At 43.9% G+C, this 27574-nt stretch overlaps 1 protein-coding gene across 7 annotated transcripts in view; it reads right to left on the reverse strand.

Annotated features, from left to right (window-relative positions):
* The window catches only part of PPP6R2 (protein phosphatase 6 regulatory subunit 2), a 127620-nt gene that overhangs the window by 87863 nt on the left and 12183 nt on the right, over positions 1–27574 (reverse strand). For 5 of the 7 annotated variants that reach the window (XM_036758844.1, XM_036758848.1, XM_036758842.1 and 2 more), the window contains one exon: positions 15342–15455. The gene's annotated coding sequence lies outside the window, so the exon portion shown is untranslated. Of the gene's footprint in view, positions 1–6352; positions 6621–15341; positions 15456–27574 lie in introns of those variants that run through there. The other 2 variants (XM_036758849.1, XM_036758847.1) reach the window with 2 other exon arrangements.

The raw sequence follows: 27574 nt of genomic DNA on the forward strand, positions 1-27574 counted from the left end.
ACTCCCAGTCCCCCAGGTTCACAATCGCAGTGTGATCCTCAGCTCCTTGCCTTGCACACCCCTCATATCCAGTCAATAGTTGAGTCCTGTTGATTCTTGACAATATCTCTCATGTATGCCCCCTTCTCTCCTGACCCTATAATCACCCTGGTGATGTTCATCACCTCACAGCAGGCTAGTGAAAGCCTGTCCCACTCCAAACCAACTTCCACTCAATTATCAAAGTGATCTTCCTGTAATGCATAGGTCTGATAATATCACTCCCCCACACACACACATACACACATAAACACACATATGTACATACTCAGTAAACCCCAGTGACTCCCTATTACATCCAGGATCAAATATAAATTCCTCTGTTTGACTTTTAAAGCCCTTAACCTGATGCTTTTCTCCCTTTCCAGTCACCTCCACGTTGTCTACAATCCAGTGACACTGGTCTTCTCATCTCTAGATCCTGGCTCCCCAGGCCTTCTCCCCCTCAATGCTAGTGCCTTCCCTCTGACATGCCTGTCACTTTATCCTTTGTGTGAGGTGTTTGTACATAGTTGTTTGTGTGTTGTCTCCTCTGTCAGACTGTGAAGTCTTCAAAGGGAGGAACTATGTTTTTGCTTTTTTTTGGTATCCTTAGCACAGTGCCTGACACACAGTTGGCACTTAAGAAATGCTTGCTGGTTTGATTACTTGCCAACTACCTACAGGTATTTTGTACCATTCCCCTTCCCTATCCTGAACTTTATTTATGTTATCAAGCTAAGGAATCACTATAGATTTGATCACCACACTTGGCACTCAGTCAGAAGTTAGTAGGTAATCTCCCCAACTGCAGGCGCTGAGGTTTTTCAAATCATTTCAAATAAGAAACTAACAACTATTTCTGAAGCCATGACTAATTCCCATAGTTAATTTCGTCTTTGACTTTCCCACCCTTGGAATTGCCCTTCTCATATAATGTTCAAAACTCCAAAGCTCGAGGTGATCTCTAGCAATCTGACTCACTCTATCGCTTTCCAGGCTCATGCCCAAACCTGTTTCTAAGCTCCTGGTGCCAAAATAGCAGCAGGGAAACAGCAGCTACCTGAACTAATTTTAGCCCAACTAATTTGAGTAAAGGGAGCAGAGGTAGCCAAGTCAACAGGGAGAGTTGAGATCCTCTAAGGCTGGCTCTGGAATAAGGAAGCATTCCAAGAGTCAGGAGACTAATAAAAAGGAAGGAAGCTGAATGGAGATGAAGATTTAGAGGAGAGAACAGAGTTTGACTCCAAATGTAGCCTTCTTATTGCAGGTCTGAAAATATCCCATCACTGACTCCTTTTCAGTGGCTTCAATTTAACTTTCACTTTTTTCCTCCTACACGATTTATCCTCAGCCACTCATGGCATTTACAGCTGTTTTTACAATTTATCCTCTCTCAAAGGCATTTATTATATGGTGGGTTCCTACTCAAAGTCATCCTGTGAAAGCATTCTGTGTAGTGCCTATTGCATTGAGTCCCAGAACTAACCAATCTCCCCAGAGAAATCTACAGTGATGTTAAAAAAGAATGGTTTAACCATCTACGTTAGAAAAACAAAGTGGAAAAAAGCAAATTCGCCCAGCTTAGAAGTGGATAGGAACTGGGTGAATTAGTCCTTTAATGTGTATATCTTTTAAAAATGCTAAAGATGAAGAAAGAGAGAACTCGGAATTGAAGAGAAGGTTATCAGCCTGTCCTGAATTTGAGTAAATTCAGTCTTTTAAATGATCCCGAACTATCGTTTTCTAGGTCATGTCTTATGGTTGGTAGTAATGGAATACTATGGTCTCAAAATATCAAAAATTACAAAGAATCCAAAAGGCAAAGGAAAGATGCATGATGGGTGTTAAGTGGCCACTTTTTAATGATGGCAACTTGTGTGCAAGAAGAGGCATATAAAACCTGGGCCAGATCTGTGATATTCCTCCACTGAGGGACATAAGCAGCTCATTTATAACCACAAGTCTTAGCTCCCCGGGGAAGGTAAGGAATGAAGTGAGAGGTGAAGTGGTGCCATGGTCATCCAGCTAGTATAGGTCAGAGGCAGGGCTTAAACCAAGATTTCCCTGAGATTCAGAACTTGGCAATTCTGCAATGGCCAACGACTATTTGTTCAGATGTTTCCAATTTCTTTACCTCATAGGGAGAAGTAATGAACTAATGGATTCCTTTCAAGATGATTCTGTATTTGCTCATAGGCTCTTGTGAGTCTTCAGTGTCATACTTTGTCTGTGAGGGTGAAATAAATGCATCCTGACCCTCAGCACAAAGGACAGACAGCAGATGGATAACCCTAATGAGAACCGCAAGATGAAAAAGAAAAAGAAAACAGGACAGAAGGGAGGCCTCCATCACAGTCCCTAGCTTCTGTAAGAGAGTGTTTCCACCAGAATGGGTAGGTGTGGAATATTTTCAATCCGTACCAATGCAGAAATCACAGAGCTTTCCAAAGATTATATAAAGGCATTCTGGATCACTTCCGAACTTTTCAAGATGATTCCACATTCTCATCCAGGTATACAGAGCACCATCTTAGTCTCATAGTAATTGCCACCTCCAAGTCTCATCTAGAACACAGTCAGTGAACCACCAGGCTGTACGTTCCACTTCTGGGATGGCTCTCACTGATAAAATTTAATGAACAGACATTATTTTAACCCATCCAAAGTGGGAGGGACAGAAAATTTCAAATACATCTCTGAGTTCTATTATAACCCTGACCATATGATAATTTTCCAGTCAAGATTTATAGGAAAATCATTACCTTCCCCATCATTCCCACACAAAGAAGAAACAAAATAACTACTTCCTGTTAAAACAAACCACTCATCTAAATAGAAGTGAATATGTAAGATATATTTCATTTAGCAAAAATCTGGTCTGCTGAAAGAATACACACTTATCCTATTTCTGAGGCCTGAAATAAACAACTTAAGATTTCCAAACTTCTCCTGTCTCTCATTTCCAAGCTTAAATCAGTAACAGGACAACATTAGCAACATGTAACATGACACTTTGTTTCAGGGACTTGAAATTCATACTTAAATAGGGCAAGCAAGGAGTGTGTCATTAGTCTCAAACAAGAACACGTTAAAATGTTTGGGAATCTTCCCAGCCAATAATTCTGCCCACTTTCAATACAACAAAAAATTAAGAGATTAGAATCAAGGTGCTAATAAAACAGGAAAATATTCACAATGGTGTGTGTGTTCTTCAGGTCTTGCTAGGTAACGGGTCGAACTCCATATAGAGCAGGTGCTTAAAAATATTTGTCCAAATTGGCTAAGATGACAAAAGATTTGAATAATCAACCTTGAAGAAACTGTCAAAACACAGATACGCTAAAGTTGACAGAACTATGAACACTACAAGCATTCGAGGAATCAATGTGAAATCATGCTAAGAAAGTGACCAAAATGTCCATATCCTTTATCCCTGAGACTCCACTGCTAAGAATATGACCACGAGGAGATTGGTAACAAAAAGAAATGTCCCAAAATATTAATAGCAAATTTTTTTGTAGTAGCAAAGAACTGGAAACAAAGTTGATGCCCATAGACTAGGGAAGGGAAGGCAATAGACAATTCTATAACACCTACCAAGTATGTACCAGGCTAACTGCTTTACAAATATTATCTAATTTGGGGAATGGCTAAATCAAAATGGAATGATACAATACTTTGCTATAAGAAAGTCAAGTCAACATGTTTAAAATCTATTTACATTTAAGATATATTCAGGGTAAACTGGAAAGTAACCTCAGAGGGCAGGCATCTTGCAGAAGGTGGCATTTGAGCTGAAACTTGAGCAGAGCTGAGGAAGGGGAGAATTCCCCAGCCAGTGAACATTCATGGAGTTGGGAGATGGGAGTGTTGTGTGTGAGAAGCAGACAGTGAAGAAGGCCAATGACACTAAATGATACAGTCAACAGAGGGCTGGAAGGTAAGAAGGGCACAAGAAACAATGACTATATTAATTCAGAGAAACACTGGAAAACATCTCTGAACTGATGCCAAGTGAAGGAAACAGAACAAGGAAAACTACATACACAATGAATACAGCAATGAAAACGCAAAGAAGAACAAAACAACTGCAACTGAATTAGAATGACCAAGCTTAGCCCCAAAGAAGAAACATAAGCCATCTTCTCAGCAGAAGTGAGGGATCATGGGCTTAGAACACAACACGTCGGGTTTTTTAACGTGTTACAACTTTATATGTGTTCTGTTCTTTCTTAAAAAAAAATTTTTTTAAAGGTATGGCTTTCTGGGAGACGAAGGGCAGAGACACATTGGGAAACATAGAATGTGTAAAAAACGGTAGCTATCAAATTTATTTTAAAAATAAAGTTATTGAATGGAAACAATACACAGCAGCTGAAATGCACCTTTTGGATTGAAGGCGTATTGGGACGTCTCTTATCATGACATCGTGCACTATCTCTGACACTGGCTTTGGAAGCGGGCAACACATTAGTTAAGCTCCCAGTGCAGCCAGGCAGACTCCTGTGGCTTGGGGAATAATGGTACTTGCACTACCGACTTCCAGTTCTAAATCCAAGCCTATGGGGTTGCTGGGAAGGAAGTACAGGGAAAACTACCAAGCCTCCTGAACTGTGACCTATGACGAGCGCCACCACCCGAGGCCAGAGGAAAACAGGGGCCATTTCTCTACCTTCTCCACAAGAAGAAGGAGGCTAACAGGTCCAGTACTGCCACTCCCATTGTCACATGCCCTCAAGGCTGGCCTGAGCCCAGGTTTGCTGACTCCAAGTCCACTGAGCCTCCCGTTCTCATTGGTCAGCATTGCTGCCCAGATGTTTTGAAAGGTCTGACCAGGTGTCTTTACTGCTGCAGCAAGGCTGGCTGGACAGATGCCATCAGCCATACTTAAGGGGCCTTGGGAAGAGTTAGTGATGTCTACATCTTGTCATTAGCTGTATCTGAGGTGACAAACTCATAGTAGCAAGTTTGGCCTGAACCAGATTAAAATATAACTGGGAAATATTTAAGAAAACAAACAAACATACATACAGAAATAAATGAGGGAATGAATAAACAGATGGAGCATAGATAACATCTTAAAACTAAAATATGTAGTCCACAGGAATCCCGAGGTATGGCTTAGTGGGCCCCCCATTTGAGTTGACCCCACTGAGCCACATGATCCTTCTCTTTGCTCAGCTTACTAGAAACAAAGCAGAGTACTATTTCTAAGTTTTCTATGTGAGATGGCCTATTTTGACAAAAGCTATTCTAGGGACCACAAGTTTCTCAGAAGGATGGGCCATGATCACAGCTCAGCTGTGTTTTATACTCCACATTACTGTTCCTTAGAGTTTAAAATGCAGCTCAAATCTTTTTCCAAACTTGCTAAAAAAAAAAACGCACACATACACAAAAACTCAGATCCTTTGAGGTAAAATTCTAATTAGGACAGGAGCTAGTCTAATGTTAACTTTTGCAATAGCTTTAGGGGAAAAAGGGTGCTATGAAAATTCTAAGTGTAAGCAAGATTGCAAAGGCAGTGTTTTAACTACCTAAGTAACAAGCTGTTTCCAAGTCCTTCTGAAGAACTCATTTATATCCCTGACTGAGAATTAACATATTAGTTTTAAATTAGTGTCTCTTCATCAGACTGGATTCTCTATGTGTAAACCTTTGTTACTGTACTCCCAGCTACAAGTGCTACTAAAAATAAACCTACAATTCCTTTCAAATATCCCATGATTCAGATTTGTCACTAATTTGTATTCACCTTTATACTAATTAGTACAAACTGGTGAGTTTTGTTGTACTATCATCTTTGGGAAAAAAGATTTCCTAGTCTGCTTATTTTAAACAATGCCATAACTAAACAAGAGAATCTGGTCAGGCCCTTGGGGGTCGTTGTTCTGTGTCCAGCCAAAGACTTATTTCACTGCCTACAGATCTGACCAGATCCTGCTAGTTCACAGACTAGTCCGGAGGACAGAGGCTGACTGTCCTTTCACTCCTTCTGTCAAATACTTCTATCAACCTAAGCCTGCCATTTGTATTTCGTACCCACATGAATTAGTTACCCAGGAGACAGATCTGCCAATACTTGGGGAGGTGAATCAAGTTCATCGAATCCAAGCTTTGTGTTATCCTCTCATTACTGCCCTATTCCTTGGATGTGCAGTCCTGCCCATTGTGGTCAATACTTCACTCCACCCTACCCAAAGATTCCAGCAGCTTGGTGCTGCAGCTACCCTCCAGGCTTGCACGAGGAACAGTGAGCAACTGTTTCTGAGTAAAATTAACCGGCTTTCGGTCACTTGTGCCCAGTGGCTGAGGAGACGTCTCAATGTACCTGAAGTGATACCAACGCCTCCAAGGGATTCTTTCCACATTCTCTGACCACCTTCAGCAGTCTATCTGGAGATTCGAGGGGTCACCACCATCTTCTAGCCATTCATCAAACAGACAGATGTAGAGGCCTCCAAGTCCTGCTCCGATTACTTGTTTTTTAAGGGTATCTTAGGCATCGCCCAGAAGGGATTTTTCATAGAGAAATGCCGGCAGTGGAGCCATGCAGTTCCAGGGAAGAGTCTTTTCAAAAAGAACATTCTGGTGGTGGAGACTGTTGCTAAGAGAGAATCAGAATCTTAGATGAAGCCTAGAAATCAACTGGTTACAGTTCAATTCTATTTACTTTTCAGAATAACGATCAAGGATTCTCAATGCCCACTAAAGGCAAAAAGTAAGGAGGATTATCAAGCTAACCAGAGGAAGGCCAACCATTAGAATGTTGACTGGAATACTTCCATTTTACATTGGCCAAGTTGCTAAGAGCTCCTTAAAAAAGTCTGGTACCCAGAGACCACCGGGATGGTCAAAACTGTTGTAGCCTGCAGCAACCCCCAGAGCTGGAGAAGCCTGGGCAGAATAAGGAAGTGTGGCTATGGGGTGGCCTTATAGACCCTAGGCCACACAGAATCGGGAGCTCTGGGGCCCTCTGGGTGGGCAGGCCTGGGCTCCTGTTTCTGAAGAGAAGCAGTCCCTTTTTCTTGATAACAAGATGCCTTCATTTGGAATTGCTCCAAGTGAGAAAAATGGGCAAGTCAGGAAAAAATTGTAATAAAATCATGACCATGTATCCTTAATTATTATTCAACAAAAGAGCCATCTAGAGAGAATAAGATGCTCATCCTACAGCCTGTGGGAAAAGCCCTCCCAGCCAGAGTCATCATCTTAGGGTCTTCCACCTGTCTGTTTTCTCTACAGTCTCCACCCTTGTAGGCCAGCATACAGCAACTCCTATCCAGGGAAAGAGAGAGGTAAAAATGTGATCAGCCTGGAGGACAGACTAGAGCCACATGGGGAAGTACTTTAAATACCAAGCAGAACAATTGTATTTTATACTACAGGCAACGGGAGGAGGCAGAGAGGCAACTGAAGATTCCTGAGCAGAGGAGTGAAATAGTCAGATCTACAACACACACACCCATACACAACGTTTAGCAGCTGTGTGGAGGATGAATTGGAAATGGAGACACTGGAGGCAGGGAGACCAGTTAGGAGGCTATCTCATTAGTCCAGGTGAGAAGCAATAAGGGTTTAGACTACGGTGTGAAAGATGTTACAGAGTAACTGACCGGCTATGAGGGCTGGGGATAAAAGGTGTTACAACTGGAATTTAACAAAAGGGTAAACTGAGGCAAATCTCCAAGCAAAATATTTATTAGCAAGGGCATGCTGCCTGTCAATAAAATGGGTCAATGGCTAGCCTCCACTAATGCCAAAGACCTGAGCAAAAGGACATCTCTGCTTTTATAGGTTTTGGCGAGCACGGCACAATGAACACAACAGGAGAGATGGCATCATGGGATTAGGGGCAAGATGATTGTTACGCAGCTGAGGCATGGTTGGGAATATGGTAATGGGAGCTAGCAACAACCCCTATTCTTCTCTCATGAGACTTAGAAGTGCTCACTGTCTGGGTCCAGGGGCAATATAGCATCTTACACTTTTGGGCAAACCAGACTCTTCATGACCCCATTTGGAGTTTTCTTGGCAAAGATAATGGAGTGATTCGTCACTTTCTTCTCCTACTCATTTTACAGATGAGGAACTGAGGCAAACAGGGTGAAGTGACTCACCCAGGGTGACATAGCTAGTAAGTATCTGAGTCCAGACTTGAACTCAAGAAGATGAGTATTCCCGACTCCAGGCCTGGCGCTCTATCCACTGGCTATCTAGCTACCTGACACATCATATCAAATGTCAAATTGCTTGTCTTCTCAAGAAGATAGAGAAAATCTGTAACTCAGAATTTCTTAAGTGACGATTAAAAAATTTTTTTTACTGTAATTGAGAAATATTTAATGCAATAAAGATTTTTTTAAAAAATGTTTTAAGTAAGTTTTTATGCATCTGTTTTTCCATATTGCCTAAATTACCCCCATATTTCTCCTCTTACTCTCTCTCCCACCTTGAGCTTTCCCTTATTATAAATAATTTTTTAAAATAAAAAGGAAGAAAAAAAAATACCTATCAAAACATGGAAAAAATCTGACAACATATGCAAGGTTCCACAGCCGTGCCCCACCTCTGCAAAAACAGGAGTGTGAAGAGGCATCTTCTCATATCTCGTATCTTCCTTGAGTCATGCTTTTTTTGTAATTTTGCAAATTCATTTTAGATTGTTTCTTGGAGATTTTTCTTTCCATTTCCATTGTGGTAGTCATAGTACACATTGTTTTCTTGGCTCTGCTGACTTCACTTTGCATCAGTTCATATAAGTCTTTCTATGCTTTTCTGCATTCAACATATTTGTCAGACATAACATAATTTAAATGGACCCAGTAAGCAGTTATGTGACTTTCTCCATTAGTATTCAGCAGCACATGAGCAAGAACAAAAGAAGAGCATGGTAGCAAGGATATAGGGCTTTGGTTTGGAAAGGGTTAAGTAGGGATAAAAAAGAATGTAGCAAGAGATTCAAGGGTCAAAGATAATATAAAGTTGAACTGTCTGGGGTAAAGCAGTGATTGAAGGCTGTGGTAAGGACAGACAATAAAGAATTCTAGGAAGGGTGAGGCACAAAGAGAACTGGAAGGGAAGGAGATTATGGTCAAAGAGGAACTTCAGGGTTCTGGATTGTAAAGGTGAAACATGTGTAGGTGACGGGATCAAAGGAATGGCTGTTGCTATATGTGGCTGAGGTGGAGTGAAGGTGTTGATTTTAGGAGCTGAGGAGGTTTATGAACTGGCCAAAAAGGGTGTTTGAGGAAATACATCATCATGTGAGCCAAAGGCCTTAAGAAAAATGGCAGGATTTGGGGTACAGAAAGAGACAATGAGTCAGGTTTCAAATTTCTTGGGAAGGGTAGGTGATTGACCTAGGGTTCAGTATAGAACAGCTACCAGAATCTGGATAGGGGAATATATCTGGCAAAAGTGAAATTCAAATGAAAAGAGGCTGCTTAGTGGAGATGCCAGATAAAGGAACAGGATATAGACAGACAGACAGGTAGAGAGAGAGCTAGAGAGAGAGAGAGAGAGAGAGTGAGACACAGAGAGAGAGGTTGACAAAGCCAGGACTTCGCTGGCCCAGTGGTGGCGTAAGGATAGGTGTCTCCCTTAAAGTAGCATCCTGGTGGCCTCTGGCTATGTTAAAGTGGCTTCCTGCTCTCCTAGAGGTATAAAAGGTCCTGCCCAGATGGGGTCAGGAATCCTCTGACTAAGTGTATGTCTGAAGGCCAGAAGAGTCACCACACTCTGCCCTGCTGACAAGACATGCTTCCAAATGGAAAAGAGGGGTACAGAGTCTATAGAACCTAAATATCACTGTACCCTTCTTTCAAATCCTTGTTCCTTTTGTTAACTCTTCGATGACTCATTTTATCCCAACACCAAACTTGGATGAGCAGGGTCCTGGTGTCCGACCCATCCCCAACAGCCTAGCAGTGGCAGTCACCCTAGTCCAATGTGATCAGGGATACCAGAAAGGCTCCTCACAGGAGGGCCAGATCTCTGTTATGGCAAAAAAATGAAAGAATGAGGAGAGTTCAAACAAAAGCAGAATTCCACTGGACACAATGAAAAGTTGACTAGGATGCTGGAAGGCAGAGGGCTGACAAAGCTGTCCAAAAGAGAATTAATTACTTTTTGCTCCCAAACCTATTCCTCTTCATAATTTTCCTATCTCTGCAGGGGCTCCACCACCCAAGCTCACAACTACGGTATTGCCAAATTTTGTCTTTTCTACCTCGAAAACATCTCTCCCATCCGTGCCCTTCTTTCTATCCTCCAAAGCTGCCACTCTACATCAGATCACCATCAGTATCTTTCACCCAGCTCCCTACAGAGCAGGGCATACCTTGTCACCTCCCTCCCTCCTCAATAAACCACGAGTGGTACCCTACATGCCACCAATATAAACCGCAAACATAAACTCCTGTTTGTCTGTTGAAAGTCCTTCCCAGCCTGGCCCCAACTGACCTTCTAGCCACCTTATTATGCATTACTGCCCAGGAAGTGGATTAGGATTTACGAGATTTGGAGTCAGAAGACCTGAGTGGTCAAATGACCATCACTACTGAGTGCTCTACTCAGAATCTCTGGAATTTTGAATCCCTGTAATTCTGACCACAGGACTGCCAGGACCAAAACTCCTTTCCTGGACACCACTTCCCAATCCCTTATCAATCAACTAAACAAAAACCTTTATTACAACGTCTCCTCTATCATAAACTATGATAGCAGGCACATGGATACAAAGACAAACATGAAACAGCCCCAACCCTCAAGGAACTTACACTCTCTCTTATGTCTATAGACATACAAATACTGTGCTCTACACACTGCACCACCCAGCTGCCATAATTTCGATTATATGAAATGAAAAAGGGTTTGCACAAACAAAACCAATGTAGCCAAAATTAGAAAGAAAGCAGGAAACTGGGGGAGAATTTTATAGCAAGTTTCTCTGATAAAGCCTTCATTTCTCAAACATCCTGAGAGAATGGAGCCAAATTTATAAAAAATAAGAACCATTCCTCAACTGATATGAACACAGGAAGTTTTCAGAAGAAGAAACCAAAGCTATCAATGGTCACATGAAAAAATGCTCTGAATTGTTATTGATTAGAGAAATGCAAATTAAAACAACTCTAAGGACAGAAAAGGACAAGCACAAACGCTAGAGGGGGCGGGGAAAAATAAGCACACTGATGCAGTGTTGGAGAGACATGAGCAGCCCCCCACACCCCACCCCTGGGAGACAGCGCCCAAAAGGCCTTTGATCTGGCAGCGCGACCACTAAGTCTGCCTCCCAAAAAGGCCAGAGAGAAAAGAGGACTTGTATGCGCAAAAATATTCACGGAAACTTTTTTTATGGAGACAAAGAACTGGAAATCAAGGGGACGCCCATCAATTGAGAAATGACTGAACGAGCTGTGCGGTGTGATTGTGACGAAGTGCTATTGTGCTGTAAGAAATGAGAAGCAGGGTGCTTGCAGAAAGACGTGGAAGACTCACGTGAGCCGATGCAAAGTTAGGTGAGCAGAACCAAGAGGACATTATATACAGTAACAACAATAACGAAACAATACTCAAATGTAAAGACAATTCTAAAGAACCCATGATGAAAAATGTTCTTCACCTCCAGAGAGAAAGAACGTTGAACTCTGGGTGTAAACTGAAGCATGCTTTTTCATTTCCTGTATGTTTTTTGCTTTTATTATTTGTTTTACTTTTGCAACATGACTCATGCAGAACTATGTTTTGCATGACTTCACATATATAACCTATATCATATTGCTTGCTTTCTCAATGTGCAGGGGAGGGGAAGAATGGAGGGAGGGAGAGAATTTGGAACTTAATATTTTTTAAATGAATGTTAAAAAATAAATATTATAAGTGCGAAAAAAACCCTATAGAATATATAAAATTGCTGGGATTTATCTACTAAGACACATGCAGGAGTTTATGAATATAACTACAAAACACTTTTTTCTTTTTTTTTTTGTTACGAAACACTCTTTACAGAAAAAAAAAAGACAAATAGTTGGAGAGATTAATTGCTTATGATTGACCCATGATAACATAACAAAAATTGTAATGCTACCTAAACTAACTTACCATTCAATGCCAATTAATCAAACTACCAAAGACTTGTCCAGAAGCCAAGATGGCAGAGTAGTAGAAAGCAGTACAGAGAGCTTCCCCCACCTCCTATGGTATTCCTCCAAACAAATATAAAAATTTCACCAGAACAAATTCTGGTGGGAAAATTCAAGAAAAAGTGACTCACACTGAGGCATTTTTCCAGCCCAGATGAGCATAAGAAGACAGAAAGGTCTGCAGAACTGGGAACAAGTCTGGCCAGAGCATTCTAGGTGTTCAGGGAGAGGATGTGCACTAGGGGCAGAATGGAGGTCACAGATACATACTGGGGCACAATGACTGGAGCAGAGCACAGGAAAGAGAGCACTGGATTTTAATCGAGGAGAGTCTGCTTTGATTCTAGGGCAAACCTCCTATCCACAAGAGCTGTCTCAAGGTGGCACGGGCTGTGCCTCTGAATGCAGTCAGTTCTCCCTCACTGGAGGTCTATGAGCCAAGGCTGAGTGATCCTGATGAGTATGAGTGTGCCGTAGTGGGGATGCTCTGGCAGGGACAGTTTGAACCAGATGGACCCTGAGGCCCCTTCCAACTCTGAAATGCTGTATTTCTCTGTCCTTGGGGGCAAGGCACCACAATTAGGTTTCAGGTAAACATGAAATAGCCCCATTCCTCAAGGAGCTTACATTTTATCAAGGGCATATAACATGTGGGCAGATAAGCAAATAGCAAATACAGACAAAGCAGATATGTGATGTTGGAATAAGGAAAAACTGGGTTCAAGCTCTACCTCTGACACAGACAACTTTCGGAGTTACATATGAATAGCTTATTTGCATCCGTGGAGGGAATTTCCACACTAATTCCCACAGTAATAGAAGTGCGTGGCTGGACTCCACCAGAAAATGCAAAGTACTTTTGGTGGGGCAGAGATGGAGCACTAATATGTGGCCAAGGAAGAAGCAGAGGTGAGAAGAGAGAGCATTCCAGACATGGATGACCTGTGCAAAGGGAAAGGGGGAGAGGCAGTATAGATTTATCCCCATTTAACAGATGAGAAAATTAAGGCTCAGGTCCACCTATACATCTCACAGGTATCAAAGGCAAGACTCAAAGCCGAGTCTTCCTGGGCTCTGTCTATCATGCCACATTAACACTCTCCAAGCCAATGGACAGAACCACCAAAGTCCCCACAAAGACATCTACACTGGGTGGGTTTACTTGGTAACAACGAAAAAGTCTTTCCAGGTTTTTCTGAGAGCATCCTGCTCATCATTTCTTATAGCACAATAATATCCCATTACAATCCTATACCACAGCTTATTGAGCCATTCCCCAATTCTTTGCCTCCACAAAAAGAGCTGCTATAAATATTTTTGTACATAGAGGTCTTTTCCTTTCTTTTTTTAAATGATCTCTTTGAGAAACAGACCTAGTAATGGTATTGCCAGATCAAAGGATATGCCTGGTTTTATAGCCCTCTGGGCATAGTTCCAAATTATTATTTGGAATGGTTGGATCAGTTCACAACTCCACCAATAGTGCATTCGTGTACTCTTTAACATCTTTGGCTCCAGCTTTGTGTTTCCAAAGAGAGGGCATTCTTATCAGGACAAATATTGACGACATGGACTACAGAAGCAGCTATGTATCAAATACATCGCCCAAATAAGGACTCTAAAGGCAGGCCACAAATGGCCAAACAAGATCCGGTCTATGCTAAAAATAAGGCCTAGCCCAGTTTGGGTCCATCTCTGCCCTGTGGGCCCCATGCCAAGAGTTCTCTCCTTCACTCTGCCTCTTAAAATACATGGCTTCCTTCAGACCTGGAGCAAATGCCACTTGTGACATGAAGAAGCTCTTCCCAGAACCCCCAAATGCTACTAGTGCCTTCTTCTCTGAGATTACCTCCCATCTAAGCTCTCTGGGTCCTGCATGTACCCAGTTATGCGCATGCTGCCTCTCCCATTAGAATATAAGCTCCTTGAGGGCAGGGGTTGTTTTTGCTTCTCCTTTGTATGCCCATCCTGATAAATGAAGGCCGATTAACTGACTGACAGGTTCTACCTTCCTGGAAATCAGCTGTTTGGGAGGAAAAAAAAGGAGATCAGTGATTCCAAATGGCTCGCTAGAACAGCACACACACAGGCTGTCCAGAAGCTGCCTCGGCCTTACCTCAGCTTACCAACATACTTTTAAACTGTTAATCAGATAGCCAAGAAAATAAGCCAGATTTCCTCTTGAGAACTTTGAAGAACAAGGTTAGTTTCCTAGTTCGGTCAAAAACAATGAAAGCCCATGCCTCGGGAAAGAATCTAAAGGGAGGTGAGACAGAAGTCAGGTCTGTGTCTACAACAGTTCGATTCCGAGCAAGGCCTGCAGCCCAGTGCCAAGCACAGCCATGCCATCACAAGGGCCATGACCCAGTCTGTCTGCTTCCCAACACATTCCAAGCATGAGACTCCTTACACCCCAGGGCACCTCCCTTTGGCTCTCACTGAGGTCTCTCCAGCTGCTTCCTGTGCCCCCCACAAGCTGGCTCCCAGGATCTCAAATAAAGTTGACCTTAGGCAATAACTATTGAACAGGATAACCCTGCTTTAGCTGGCCTCCACACATCCTTTAGGATAGCTCCATGCTGCACCACAGGGACAGAGATCACCAAGTGCTAAGAAAAATTGTCATTTGTGGCTGCTTCTAAAAGAAATTGGTCAAAAGGCTCTGGAACAGTAGTATGAACTTTCCTAATTTTGTTCCCTCGGAAAAGTCTAAATTCAATGGACAGATTTCCATTTCAAGCACATAATGTTTGAGGCCTGCTGGCATGATTCAAAGAAAAAGTCAAACTCACAAATTGGACTAAACAACATGAATAAGGTAAGCAGCCCAAACTCCTCCTCATGAAGTACTTCAAGGCCTCCCGAGCACTCTCCTCTGAGCAGGCCCATGAGCTCGGCAGAGCAGATCTGAGGAAACTGGGCTCAGGAGAGTGAAGTGACTCCATGCCCAGGGTGAGCCAAACCAAATCTTCTAATGCCATGTCACTACACTCTGCTGCTCTCAGAGATGGCCAGCCCTACAAAGGCCAAAAGACACCAAATCAGTTTTCGTCTTCCCAAATGTCATTGGTTCAGGCACCAGATTGCTGTGTGCCTGACATGCCAGGGTGCTGGCAGACTGAGCTACATACGACGAAGCAGCAAGGCATGGAAGGCCAAGGGAACTTCTCATACCTTCCGGAGAAACTTCTTGTTTCAAAGATGAAATCCTGTCCTCAAGCAAAGGAACATTTGGGTGATTTTGTGAGGGTATTCACTCAGTGAAAGATTTCTCTCCAGTCTCCTTGCCTAAAAAACAAAAGGGAAAAAAATTAAGTTTGGCATAAGCAATTTTTAACTAATGAAACATACCCCATAACCAGAAGGCTCAAGAACAGGTGGAATGCCCCCTTCTAATGAATACTAAGGACAGACTGTCCAACTCCAAATCTGGAGCAGGTGAGGGGTTCTCCCTGGCTGTGAGGTCTTCAAGTGAAGGAAGGATGACCACTTCATAAAACCACAGGATTTCAAAGGCAGAAAGAACTTTAGAGACCATTCAGGTCAAATGGCACCTAAGAAAGCATCGACAAGGTTTTTAACAAGTGGTCATCCCAGCTCTTGCTTCAAGAACTCAAGTGAAAGGGAACTCAAGAGAAAGAGGGAAGAGAAGGATGAGGGTGAGGGGGAAATAGACACAGGGAGAGAGAGCGAGAGAGTAAGAGACAGAGAGAGAAAGAGAGAGAGAGAGTAAGAGAGAGAGAAAGAGAGAGAGAGTGAGAGAGAGAGAGAGAGAGAGAGAGAGAGATGGCCAACATTTCTCTAATATTTTCAGATTTCTAAAGTCCTTTATGTATATCATCTCATTAGAGATACCTTCTCCAAGACTCACCACTGCACATTTCCACTCTAATTGTCAGGAAGCAATTCATCTTTGTATCAAGCCTAAACCCACCCTGCTGCATCTCCCCTCACTGCTCCTATAGTGTCCCCTGGGATCAGGAAGATGAACAGAATCCCTCTTACACACAACAACAGCCCTTGAACACAGCTGCCATATCTCTGGCCTTCTCTTCTCCAATCTAACTGGAAGGAACAATAATGGTGTGAACACAAGGTCCCCTTCCCTGGACACTGAGGCACCACAAAATAAACACAGAACTCCAGCTGTAGCCTATTGCTTCCTGTTTCTCACCAGGCTGCACCTCCACCTTGGGATTCTGACTTCTCCCCCAGGCCCAAGAAGCTCCTTATCGGAATGACCTCAGCACCCGGTCAGATCTCATCAGCCTTGGCACTCTGCCCCACCACCACCCCCTGCCCCTGGGACTGGAGGGTGGGGCCACGAACTCGGCCTCTATTTAAGAAGAGATCCCAGCTCAGAAGGCTCATTTCTCTCCTGGCTGCACTACTCTGGGCCTTCTCTGGCTGACTTCTCCACCAGCCCCGCCCCACCTCACCCCCCTTTCAGGGTCTTCTTCCCCATTAGACTGTAAGCTCCTTGCGAGCAGGGACTATCTTTTCTTTTCACATCTGTATCCAAGGCATGCATCTCAATGTATCTCAAGGTTCCTTGAGAGCATTGCAAGTGTTTACTGTTTTCTAACTACTGTCACCTCCCTATTCTGCTGGGGGCAGCCCGAGATCCCACCACACTGTCTCAGACCGAGCTCACCCACTGCCCAGCTTTTTTTTTCCCCCAGAGGCCCTGCTCTCTAATCATGCCTCTTCCAACTTTCACTTGTGAAACTAATATTGCCCCCCCCCACCCCCCCCCAGCACAAGGCTTTATTTACTTCTGTTCCTATTCAATTCCACACTGTTGTTCAATTCAGTCCAGCGTTCTCACCTGTTAAGGTGAGACTGTGGGCCCTGACTCAGTTATCCAGTGGCTCAGCTCTCCCTCCCAGCTTCCCTCCAGACCTTTGGCCAAGTCACCAACAAAGATGTTAAACAGCAGCCTGAGGCCCAGGATAGAGTCTTGGCAAATGCCCAATGGAGCAGCCCACCCTTCCACAGTGACAAAGAGCCATGAATGCCTGAGCTTAGGGTCCAGCCACTGGACCTGCTTTAAACTTCCTGGACCCTAATCAAACTGGACTCCTCTCTCTCTCTCTCTCTCTCTCTCTCTCTCTCTCTCTCTCTCTCTCTCTCCATCCCTTCTACAGGCAGAGGGTATGAGCCTTGAGGAATGCTTTGGTCCCTCAGCTCTGCTACAAGATGGGTTACCCTGTCACGTCAATCCTATTCCAGATGAGGCCATACAGGCTGTGACTGGTAAACTGGTCATTTCTTTAGTAAGACATCCTAGAATTTGGCAAGGAATTAAGGTCAAACTCACTGCCCTATTCCATTGGCTTTCCTTTTTAGAAGAGTGGGCATTTGCTCTTCCTCAATCCTATGGCATTTTTCTCACTCACCACCATCTCACAAAGGTCAAAAGAGTCAGGCAGGTGGTAGAGGGGGTTTTGGTGGACTTACAGGTTGCACTACATGGCCTCTGAGCTCCCTTCAAACTCTGAGATTTTGTGATTCTATGAGTCAAAAACACAGATCACCTAAAGGGCAAGAGAAAAGGGCATGGCACGTAGAAGGTTGCATCATGTTATATATGATGGCATAAAAGATGCTGTTGGCAAGGACATGGTGAGAGTTTGGGTAGGCCAAGTCCATTCCCCAAGGAGACAGAGACAGAACGACTGACGAGATCAGTGGATGAAGACCCTTGACTGAGAAGGAATTCTACCCATCCATGTCTCTCTTCATCTGACGTCATCACAGCTGGTCAATGTCAGGTCACCACCTCCCCAATCCCCGCCCAAAATCAGGCCCTGTGCCTAGAACCACCCTGGGCTTTGCCAGGCCAGCTCTGGCCTGACTCATCTGGCTGGGATCCAGGCCATCTCCACGATCCCCCCTTCACGTGCTCCATGCTCCATGAGGGCAGGAGGCACATTGGTTGCTTACATCTGTATTCCTCAGCACCTGGCACATGACTAGTGCTTCATCAATGTTCTACCTACTGACCTACCTACACACCTCTTGTGGTGGGGCCTCCAAACCACCGTCTGTCTACCCTGCAGACCCCAACCTCCCCCGGCAGCCGCACCTAGGAGGAGGGCTGACCAGTGCTGGGCTTTTCCTGACCACGTACTCTCACCCATGATATCGTCTGCCTCCTAAATGGGTGAGTATTCTAGCAATATACTCCATAAAAATTCACCTCAATGTGACCTTTGTCTATGCCTCCCCATCACAGACCTGGTTAACTGAGGCAGGAGCCCAGTCAAGTTACAAAAGCCACAAAGCCACAAAAGAACCAAGAGGACACAAAAAAAGCTGAGAGATGGAGTCTTATTTATGAGACAGCCAGGAGACCAATGACACCGGATGGGTCAGTGAAGTGTAAGAAGACTGGAAAGGCAGGATGAGGGTCAGCTACAAAGGGCTTTGAATGCCAAACAGAGCATATATATTTGATCCTAGAGGTGGCGTGGAGAAGGTGACATGATCAGGCCTGTTACCAAGGAAAATCACTGTAGTGGTTGAATGGAGGATGGTCTGGAGTAGGGAGAGACTTGAGGCAGGCAGACTGGATACTCACAACAACCCTAGGAAGTAGGTGCCATTAGCATGCCCACTTATAGATGAGGAAACTGAGGCAAATGGAGGTGAAGGGACTTGCCCAGGGTTACCCAGCTGGTATCTGAGGCTGGATTTGAACTCAGGTGTTCTTGGCGCTAAGCCCAGAACTACAGCGCCGCCCCCCCAGCTCCACAGAAGCTGACCTACACAGGAAGGTTAGCTGATGAATAAGACCTTCACCCACAGAAATGAGCATTTTTAAAGGCGGCTCTTTATGGCTGGTTCAGACGCCGTTAGAACAGTTCAATCCATCTGATCTTTCCAATATCTATTAAATGACTACAAAATACAAGGCAACCTAGCATGGTAGATAGAGAATGAGGAAGACACAGGTTCAAATTCTGCCTCTGACATTAGAGTAAGCTCAGGGACTGTCTTGTGCCTCTTTGGGCATCCCTAGAGGTTAACACAGGGCCTGGCACCTAGCAGGTACTGCATCAGTATTTACTGTGGTATGAGAATCATCCAGAGGCTGAAAGTCTGAGAGAAGAGCCCAGGCCAGGACTGGCCAGAAGTCAACAAGAACCCATCTCCCCAGGGACTTAGGTGATGAGGGAGAGTGCAGTCCCAGGTCTGGAGGGAACATGTTTGGACTGCTATTATCTTCAGAGAAAATATTCCCCTGTAAAAGCTAGCTGATGTCAATGGCTTAAAATGAAACTAGAAGGTTCCTCACTGGTGGTGAAGAGTGCAGTAAGGGAACCAGCAGAAATGGCAGCTTGAGGCAGTGTCATTAGAGCAAGCCCTTCAGGGGTGCGATAGGACCCTAAGGGAATAACAGAACCAGCCTTGCCCTAGGAATGTTTCCCCTAGTGTTGCCTAAGGACGCTAACACCACACAGTTCCCAAATGTCCTCATCTCTCATCTCTCCTCTGACTAATGGAAGATATAAAAGAACTAAAGATACTGAGAGGCAGACACTGCATGTGGAAGTCTCACTCTATCTCCTGCCCGTATGGGTTTGTACTTGAAGCTGCTACTGAACACTTGTCATGATTTTGTCTCTTGAGATGAAGTTAATCCCAAAAAAGGTTGGGCTGAGGTGGAGGTTGAGTCAATTCAAGAGAAAGGGTCTGAAATTTCAGTAACGCTCCCATTATACCCTCAACTTTCCTTTATGAACTTGGAGAGGCCCAGCAAAGAAAACACCTCTAAGTGGGGGTGCAGGGAGACTGACAGAAAATGGAATTTTCTAATAGTTCAAAATGAGAAATCAAGTGAGTGGATGTGAATAAACCTTTAAAAATATAATCCCACATCCCAAATTGCTCCATCAGTAATATAGCCCACACTTGGCAGTAATGTCTCATCTGACAGTATAAAACACAGCCTGGCACACCAGCATTCTGAGCAGCATTTACATTTCTAGTAGCATTATTATTTGCCTACATAATCTGTGCCCATTCTGAAGGAATGGATGAAAGAAACAGGCATTTATTAAGCCCTTCCTATGTGCCAGGCACTACCCTAAGTACTGGGGAGATAAATACAAGCAAAAAGAAAACCACTTCTTGCTCTCAAGGAGAGAATGCATGATTTCAAAGTCCAGGAGGTCAGGAGGGGCCAGGAGAGGAATAAAAGCAGGCTGCCCTAAGCCCCTTCCCAAAATGGAAGATTCAGCAGAAGCTCACCAATGGGGGTGGAGCCACAGTTACCAGGGGGCCTGGACAGTGGGGCCAAGAGGGCAAGGAGTATCAGCTGTCACTGGCTGGAGGAGGGGACAGGATCCCTCCCTTCTGGGGAGCTACAGGCCCAAAGTTGCCCACTCACAAGAAGCAACTAGACTTTGAGCACCTGGAGAGCAAGGGATGCTTGTGCTTTGCCTTTATATCCTTAGACCTTCAATACATGCTGTCTGACTTGTTGACTCGACAGGCATTCTGAATGAATGGCTGATTTGGAAATGGTTAAAAGGAGCACTAAAGCTTCCAAGAGGTTATATTTATATCATACTTGGAGGTCTGCAAAGCACTTTCTTCTAAACAATCTGGTGAAGTATCTTTTTGGTCCCTTGCAAATACTACAACACCCATTCTACAGTTACGAAAGCTAAGATTCTGCCCAATAGCCCAGTTAGTCAGGATCAGAGATTGCCCTCCCTCCCCCACCCCACCCCCGCCCCGGTAGAATGAGAGTTCTTTGTGGACAGGAGCTGTTTTGTTTTTGCATCCACCATGCTAACCACGGTGTCTACCACACAGTAGGCCCTTAATAATTACTTGTTGAATTGCAGAACTGAAAAGGCAAGGAGTGAAATCCAGATTTCCTGCCTCTGCAGTCATAAAGCCATGCTCTCCTCGAATCTAATCAATTTTAACACAGACAACCAAGGACTCATAACAAGGGGACCTGACTGTCCCCAAAAGGCTCAGAGGCCCCCAGCTTGCACACCAGAGAGGCTGCTATCTGGTCATGTATGGCAGCAGGCAGGCCTGTGTGGAAAATGTGTTTGTTCTTCGAAAGCTTCTTATCTCTGCTTGAAGACCAGCTCCTGCTCACAGTCAGGAAAATGGGAAAGGAAAATGGCAGTAATTAATATCAAAGAGCCCACCAAACAAAATGCTAAGTACTCTGAGGAAAAGAAATAGTCAAGGAAGAATTTGACCAAAACTTTCATTTAACAGAAAGGATTTCAGTCAGCAATAACAGACAAATGCTCAAATGTGATTTCAAATCCTTTTTAATGTCCAATAAACAGAATGGTTAAATGATGACACACTATTACTCGAAACTCCAAGAAGCGCTGACAGAGACAAGGAAAAACCAATTACAAGGATAAAATTCCATTTTTTGCCTTGAAAGATGACTTAGGGTAATGGGATAATTATATCCAATGTGTGTATCTCTAATAAGGTGGAATGATAATAAAAATGAAAATAAGAAAGGATATCTATACAGTGCTTGGGGTTTACAAAAGACTTTGTTTACAACGTTGCTTGGAGGTAAAGGACAAATATAATTCTCCTCCTCACTAAGGAGGAGACTGAGGTTCAGAGAGGCTATCTGACTTGAGCACAGTCATAGAATAAGTAATAATAATAGCTAATATTTATATGGTGCTTTAAGGTTTGCGAACGCTTCACAAATATGATCCCACTGGATTCACACAACCACACTAGGAAGTTGGTACCATTATCATCCGTTTTACAGACGAGGAAATAAAGGTGATGTGACTTGCCCAAGGTCACTCAGCTAGTGACTATCTGAAGCTGAATATGAACTCAGGTCTCCCTGCCTCCCAGCCACCCCTCCCCCCCAGGCCCTCTAGTGCCCCCTAGCTGCCAGCCATAGAATTAAGATAGGGATAGCTCCAGGAATGAAGCCATATGGAGACTATTCTTTAGAAACAAGCCGAATGAAGAGTTTACATGTTCTTGAGAAGTGTACAAGGGGCATAGGGCAATGTAGGGCAATGGGATGGTAAGCCCCTGGAGATTAGCCTCTTGATTTTGCTGTTACTTTTACTCTTGCAGGCACACGAGCTACATGAAGCAGAGGGTTCTAGGAATGAATGAGCCTCCTTTGTGCTCATGTTGGGGTGGTGGGGAGGATGAGGCACTTCTCTGGGTTGCTATACACAGCTCCAGCTAACACTATGCTTCACTAAAAAGCACAAAAAGGAACCTCAAGCAGGCCCAGAAGGGGGCACACAACCAAATCAGCAGCTTCCCCATCCTGCCCTCTTATCATCCTACTCACTAGGCCTACCAGACTCCTCTGCTCCCCTTCTCCCCACCATGTTCACAAGCTCACCCACATGCCCTGACTCTCCCCAACCCCATTAACCAATCAGGAGTCAAGTCCGCTCATTCTACCACATATAATTACCTATCTCCCTAAGATGTTTGCTCCCAAGGAAATGAAAACTCCCTGGGCTCACTCTCCCAGCACCCAGCACAGCCCCTGGCACGCAGGAGGCCCTTGAACATGTAACTGAAATCTCAAGGATCCATCTACACAGCCAGCACCCATGTTTAGCCCTCCTCATCTCTCACCTAGACTTTTCCGATGCCTCCTGATTGTTCCCCCCGATTGCAGGCTTGCCCCTCTCCAGTCTATTCTCCATACAACTCTTACCACCATTTTCTTGAGGGGCTCCCTATTGCCCCAAGGAAGAACCCCATTCCCTACCTTGGCATTGTAATAGTAATTAAGGTGGGACTTTTTGCTGTTGACCTTTAATGATTCTGGCCTTTGAACGGGTCAGATAAAGTGGGATGTTTTTGTATTTCTCGGCACTGAGACAACTGGGAGTCATTAATTGATTTGTATCTGATGTGATACTGGGGGTGGGGAACTTTTCCACACCCAGCCTAGGTGATCTGGGGGCTCTCAGGGCCCTGAACAGGATATATATAAGCCCCAGAGGTTGGCCTTCTCTCTCAGAGCTCTGCACCACAGCAGGAGGGGCCCATGACTCTGGGCCAGCCGTTATAATGAGCTCCCCGGCTGAACCCTCAGATATTGGTAACTACGAATTGTATTTGGTCTGTAATTCAGGGTGCTGGTTTTTTCCCCTGAACTAAGTAAATGATATTTGTATGCTGGATTAAAGTAAGATTGTTAACCCCTTAACGTTGCTCTCCTTAGTAAAGCAGATCAAAAGGACCTGGGCTTGCAGCGTTCTGTGGGCTGGTTGTTGTTGGTTTTACACCCTCACAGCAGCTGGTAGCCCAATTGATGAAACAGGCATTTCAAGTCCTTCAGAGTGTGGCCCCAGCCAAGCAGCCTCAGGCAGCCTAGACTTTGCTCCCATCCCTTCTCCTCCAATGCTTTATGCCCTGCCAGTTTGCTGAACTCAGCATCCTTTCTTTGGTCTCCAAACCTTAGCACAGGCTATCATACATTCCCTCACTTTCTCTATTAGGCTCCTCCTCAACTCATCTACTAACACCTACAAAAAGCCTTTCCTAGTGACTAATGTTCTCTTTCCTTTTTTTTTTTTTTTTGGAAGGGGGAAGGCAGGGCAATTGGGGTTAAACGATTTGCCCAAGGTCACACAGCTAGTGTCAAATGTCTGAGGCCAGATTTGAACTCAGGTCCTCCTGACACCAGGGCCAGCTGCCCCACTTTCCTTAAATTACATTGCTATTAAATGATCTAAAGCCCCTCTTCTCCAAGGCCAATCTGTAAGCTCCAAGGGTGGAGAGAGCTCTTTCCAGGTTCTCTCTGTACCCCAGGGCCTGGCCCTACTATCACCCTCGTTATGTATGCAGTAGATATGGCATAAATGCTTGCTGAATGGAATTTAATTGTTAGAGGTGAGATTTAAAGGAAAACTCTGCCCTTCTTTCATGAGTTTAATTCTTCTTGTTGCTGGCTATTAAGTTAATAATTTTAAAAATTTACGGACTCTAGAAAACAGGGCCAAAGAAGGTAAAAGTCAGCCTAGAAGGGGACACTGTGCACAAAAACTATTTATGAAGGGCTGGAGGGGAATATAAGATCCTGCCCCTTGTTTTGTCTGCTTATTTGATTAGTTCTTTTATTGGCAGTTAGTAAGTTTAAAATCAGGTAATCTAGGTCACCTTCCTGGTGTCCCTGAACAGCCTAAGCCTTATCCAGACCTACCCCACAACCCACTTTCCTAATTTCTTCTTCATCAAAACTCACCTTCACGTCCTTTCTTTCTATTAGGAAGCCCGATAAACTGATCGATGCCAATGCATTCGATGGGGAATGACTTGGAATCAGAGGTGCAGCCAATCCAACCCATGAATCCCATGGAGAGCTCCCCAACAACAGGTTGTCAGAGGTCTACTTGGAGACCCCCAGGGTGCTAGACTAACTACTTCCCCCAGCAGCTCGTTCTGCTCAGGAAAGCTTGCTGCTGAAGAAGTCTTTTTTAACCTCCAAGCTCAACGTGCCTTGATCCGCCCACTGCTGCTGGTTCTAAGCTCAGGCTTCAAACAGAACAAGCCTGCTCTGCTTTCTTCAAATACTTAAACACACTCTCTCATGTGCCTCCTATGTCCTCTACTCTTCAGGTTACACATGCCTCATTGCTTCGACTGATCATCACATGACACGAACTCTGAGACTCTTCATCATCTTGGCTGATCCCCTCTGGAAAACCTCCAGAGCGGGGTGATGTCGTTCCAAAACCCTGGTGCCCAGAAATGAACACAAGACCCAGAACAGTAAATAAAGCAAGGCCCTCAGCTTCTAATTCCAATGTAGCCAAAAGCACAGTAACTCATATCGTACTGTCCTAAAATCCCACAATAGTTTTTAAATAAACTGCTATCTAGCCATCCCTCCCTGACTTCGTCTTTGTGAAGCTGAACTTTTTAACTTAAATGAAAACTTTACATAGTCTATTAAATTCTATTTTGTTCAATTTGGCCCAATGTTCTAAGCTGTCAAGATCCTTATGAAATCCCAGTGGAGACACTCCAGAGATCTGTGCTTGGCCTGGTGCTCCTTAGCACTGGTATCAGTACATTTTATAAAGATGTGATGATACACTTACCAAGGTAGCTACTCTTTCCAGGTCTGTGTAATCTACAACAGTGACATGTATGTCATCCTGCCTTCACAAAATGCACTGATACAAATGTTAAACAGCCCAGGGCCACATGCAAATCCCTGGGGTACCCTCCACTGGAGACATCCTTAAAAGTGGACATCTAAAATTCATGACTACGGTTTTGTGGGTCCAGTCATTCACCAGCTTCAAATCAATCTCACTATATTACCTATGCAGAGAAACCCAAGTTATATTACAGTCTCAGAAATTTATTAGCTGTGTGATTTTAAATTTCTGTTTATCTCAGTTTCATAATCTGTAAAGAGGAAAATAATAATGGTATCTACTTCCCAGGGTTGTTGTGAGGATCAAAATGACAGAAAGACTGTGAATGGTCGTGCCAGTCATGTGTTAAGCGGGTCACGGGTCCACTGATTCGCTTAATTATGCTGTTTTGCTAATAAACTGTAGAGCTCATACCACATTATCACCTAGTCCACTCCCTCCCAACTTCTTCACTAGAACAGCATGACGGATCTGATCAAATGCTCCACTAAAAACAAAGGAAAACCAGACTGATAGTGAGTATCCCTTGAACTATCAGCTGACTAACCTTGTCACGAAAAGAAATGAGGTTGGTCTGGCAGAAGCTGTTCTTGGTGAAGCCAGGCTGTCTGGTGGCAATCGCTGCTTTCTTTTCCAGAGGCTCACCAGCCATCCCTTAAATAAGTTCTAAATGTTGTCAAGAACCAAATCAAGCTTCATGACCTCGGAGTAACACGTGCCTTCCTCCTCCAGCCTTGTAGTAAGAGGCCTTCCATTCTGCACAGCCTTCCGACAAGCCCTGACAGGCTACACTCACTTCCGACGGCTCTTTGGGTACCAAGAAGGTCACGCAGTACCCAGTACATCATACTTCTGGGACAGGTGCCTGGACTCACCAACAGCAGCCAGTGGCTCCCTTATTATCACCTTACCTTGGATATCAACTTGCTATTAGTCATATCTGTTCTGTCCTTTTCAATCCAAAGACAGTCTCCTTGGTGGAGAAAACAGATGAAGAAAAGAATTGACAGCTGAGCCTTTTTTCCTGTTACTGGCTGTCATTAGAGTTCCTTCCTTAGACAGCCTCCCTATTCCTTCTTTGATGCTTTTCTTTTCCCTGTGTAAAGGGGGAAAAACAAACCCACCTTTGGGTTAGCCTGAGCTTTTGGCACCAGCCTTAATTCACTCTAAACTACAATATTCCAAATATTACTGACATGATGGCATTGCTGCCAACTTAGATGACTTAAATCCCCAGGTCTTTTGGCACTGAGAATACCTCCCTTCTACATATGTTCTAAAGTCAGAGAATTGAAGGCCAATTATTCAATGTCCCTAGGCCACCCTAAGCCTGGTTTGGACTTAATGATCTCTAAACTTCATGATCCTATGATGTGAATATGGACCATAATTGATCTGCAGAGTGGTGAAGTGACTTGCCCAGAGTCACACAGCTAGTAAGGGTGTGAGGCTGGATTTGAACTCAGGTCTTCCTGACTCCAGGTCTGGCACTGTATCCACTGAGTCACCCGGCTGCCTCTGACTAAACACATTGTGGTCCATCGATGTCATGGAGTGTTAACCTGCGCTATAAGAAACTGTGACTGTGATGAACACAACGCAGCATGGAAGGAGATGAACTGATATAAAGTGAAGTCAACAGAGCAAAGAAAACAGTATACAGAGACTACAACAATGGGGAGTGAAAGAACCACCACAAAAACATCGAAAATGAATGTTGCAAAATTACAAAGAACAAGCTGGCCCCAAAGAAGAGATAATGAAAAGACACCTTGTTCTACTCTCATTCAGAGGTAGGGAGGTCCAGGAATACAATGTCAGATTTTTTACAGACATTGATTGCGTTTGCTGAGTTTTCATTTTTCTCTTAAAAAATCTCTTGCTACAAGGAATGGCTCTCTGAGAAGGGAAGAGAAGAAATGCTGAGGGAAATCTAGGTGATGTCAAACAAGAGATATCTATTTTTTTTTAAAAGGAGAAAGAAATCATGAAAGTAACTCTTGAGAAGTTTGGACTTCTGAAGAAAGTCAAGAAGTGACTTTGGGAGAGGGAGAAACTTAGAAGAAACTGAGAATAAGCTGAAGGAAACTGGAGCACCAGAGAATACAGGTTTAATCTGACTGCAGAAAAGGATGCCTTAGGAAGATTCTTAAGAGAAGGTTCACTGGGGAAAAAGGAGAAAGTAGATGGCAAGGCAATATTAATTAAGAAAATGTAATGAAAATGAACTGGTGAAACAAATAAGCG

Source organism: Trichosurus vulpecula, chromosome 5 (assembly GCF_011100635.1).
Source record: "Trichosurus vulpecula isolate mTriVul1 chromosome 5, mTriVul1.pri, whole genome shotgun sequence".
NCBI lineage: Eukaryota > Metazoa > Chordata > Mammalia > Diprotodontia > Phalangeridae > Trichosurus > Trichosurus vulpecula.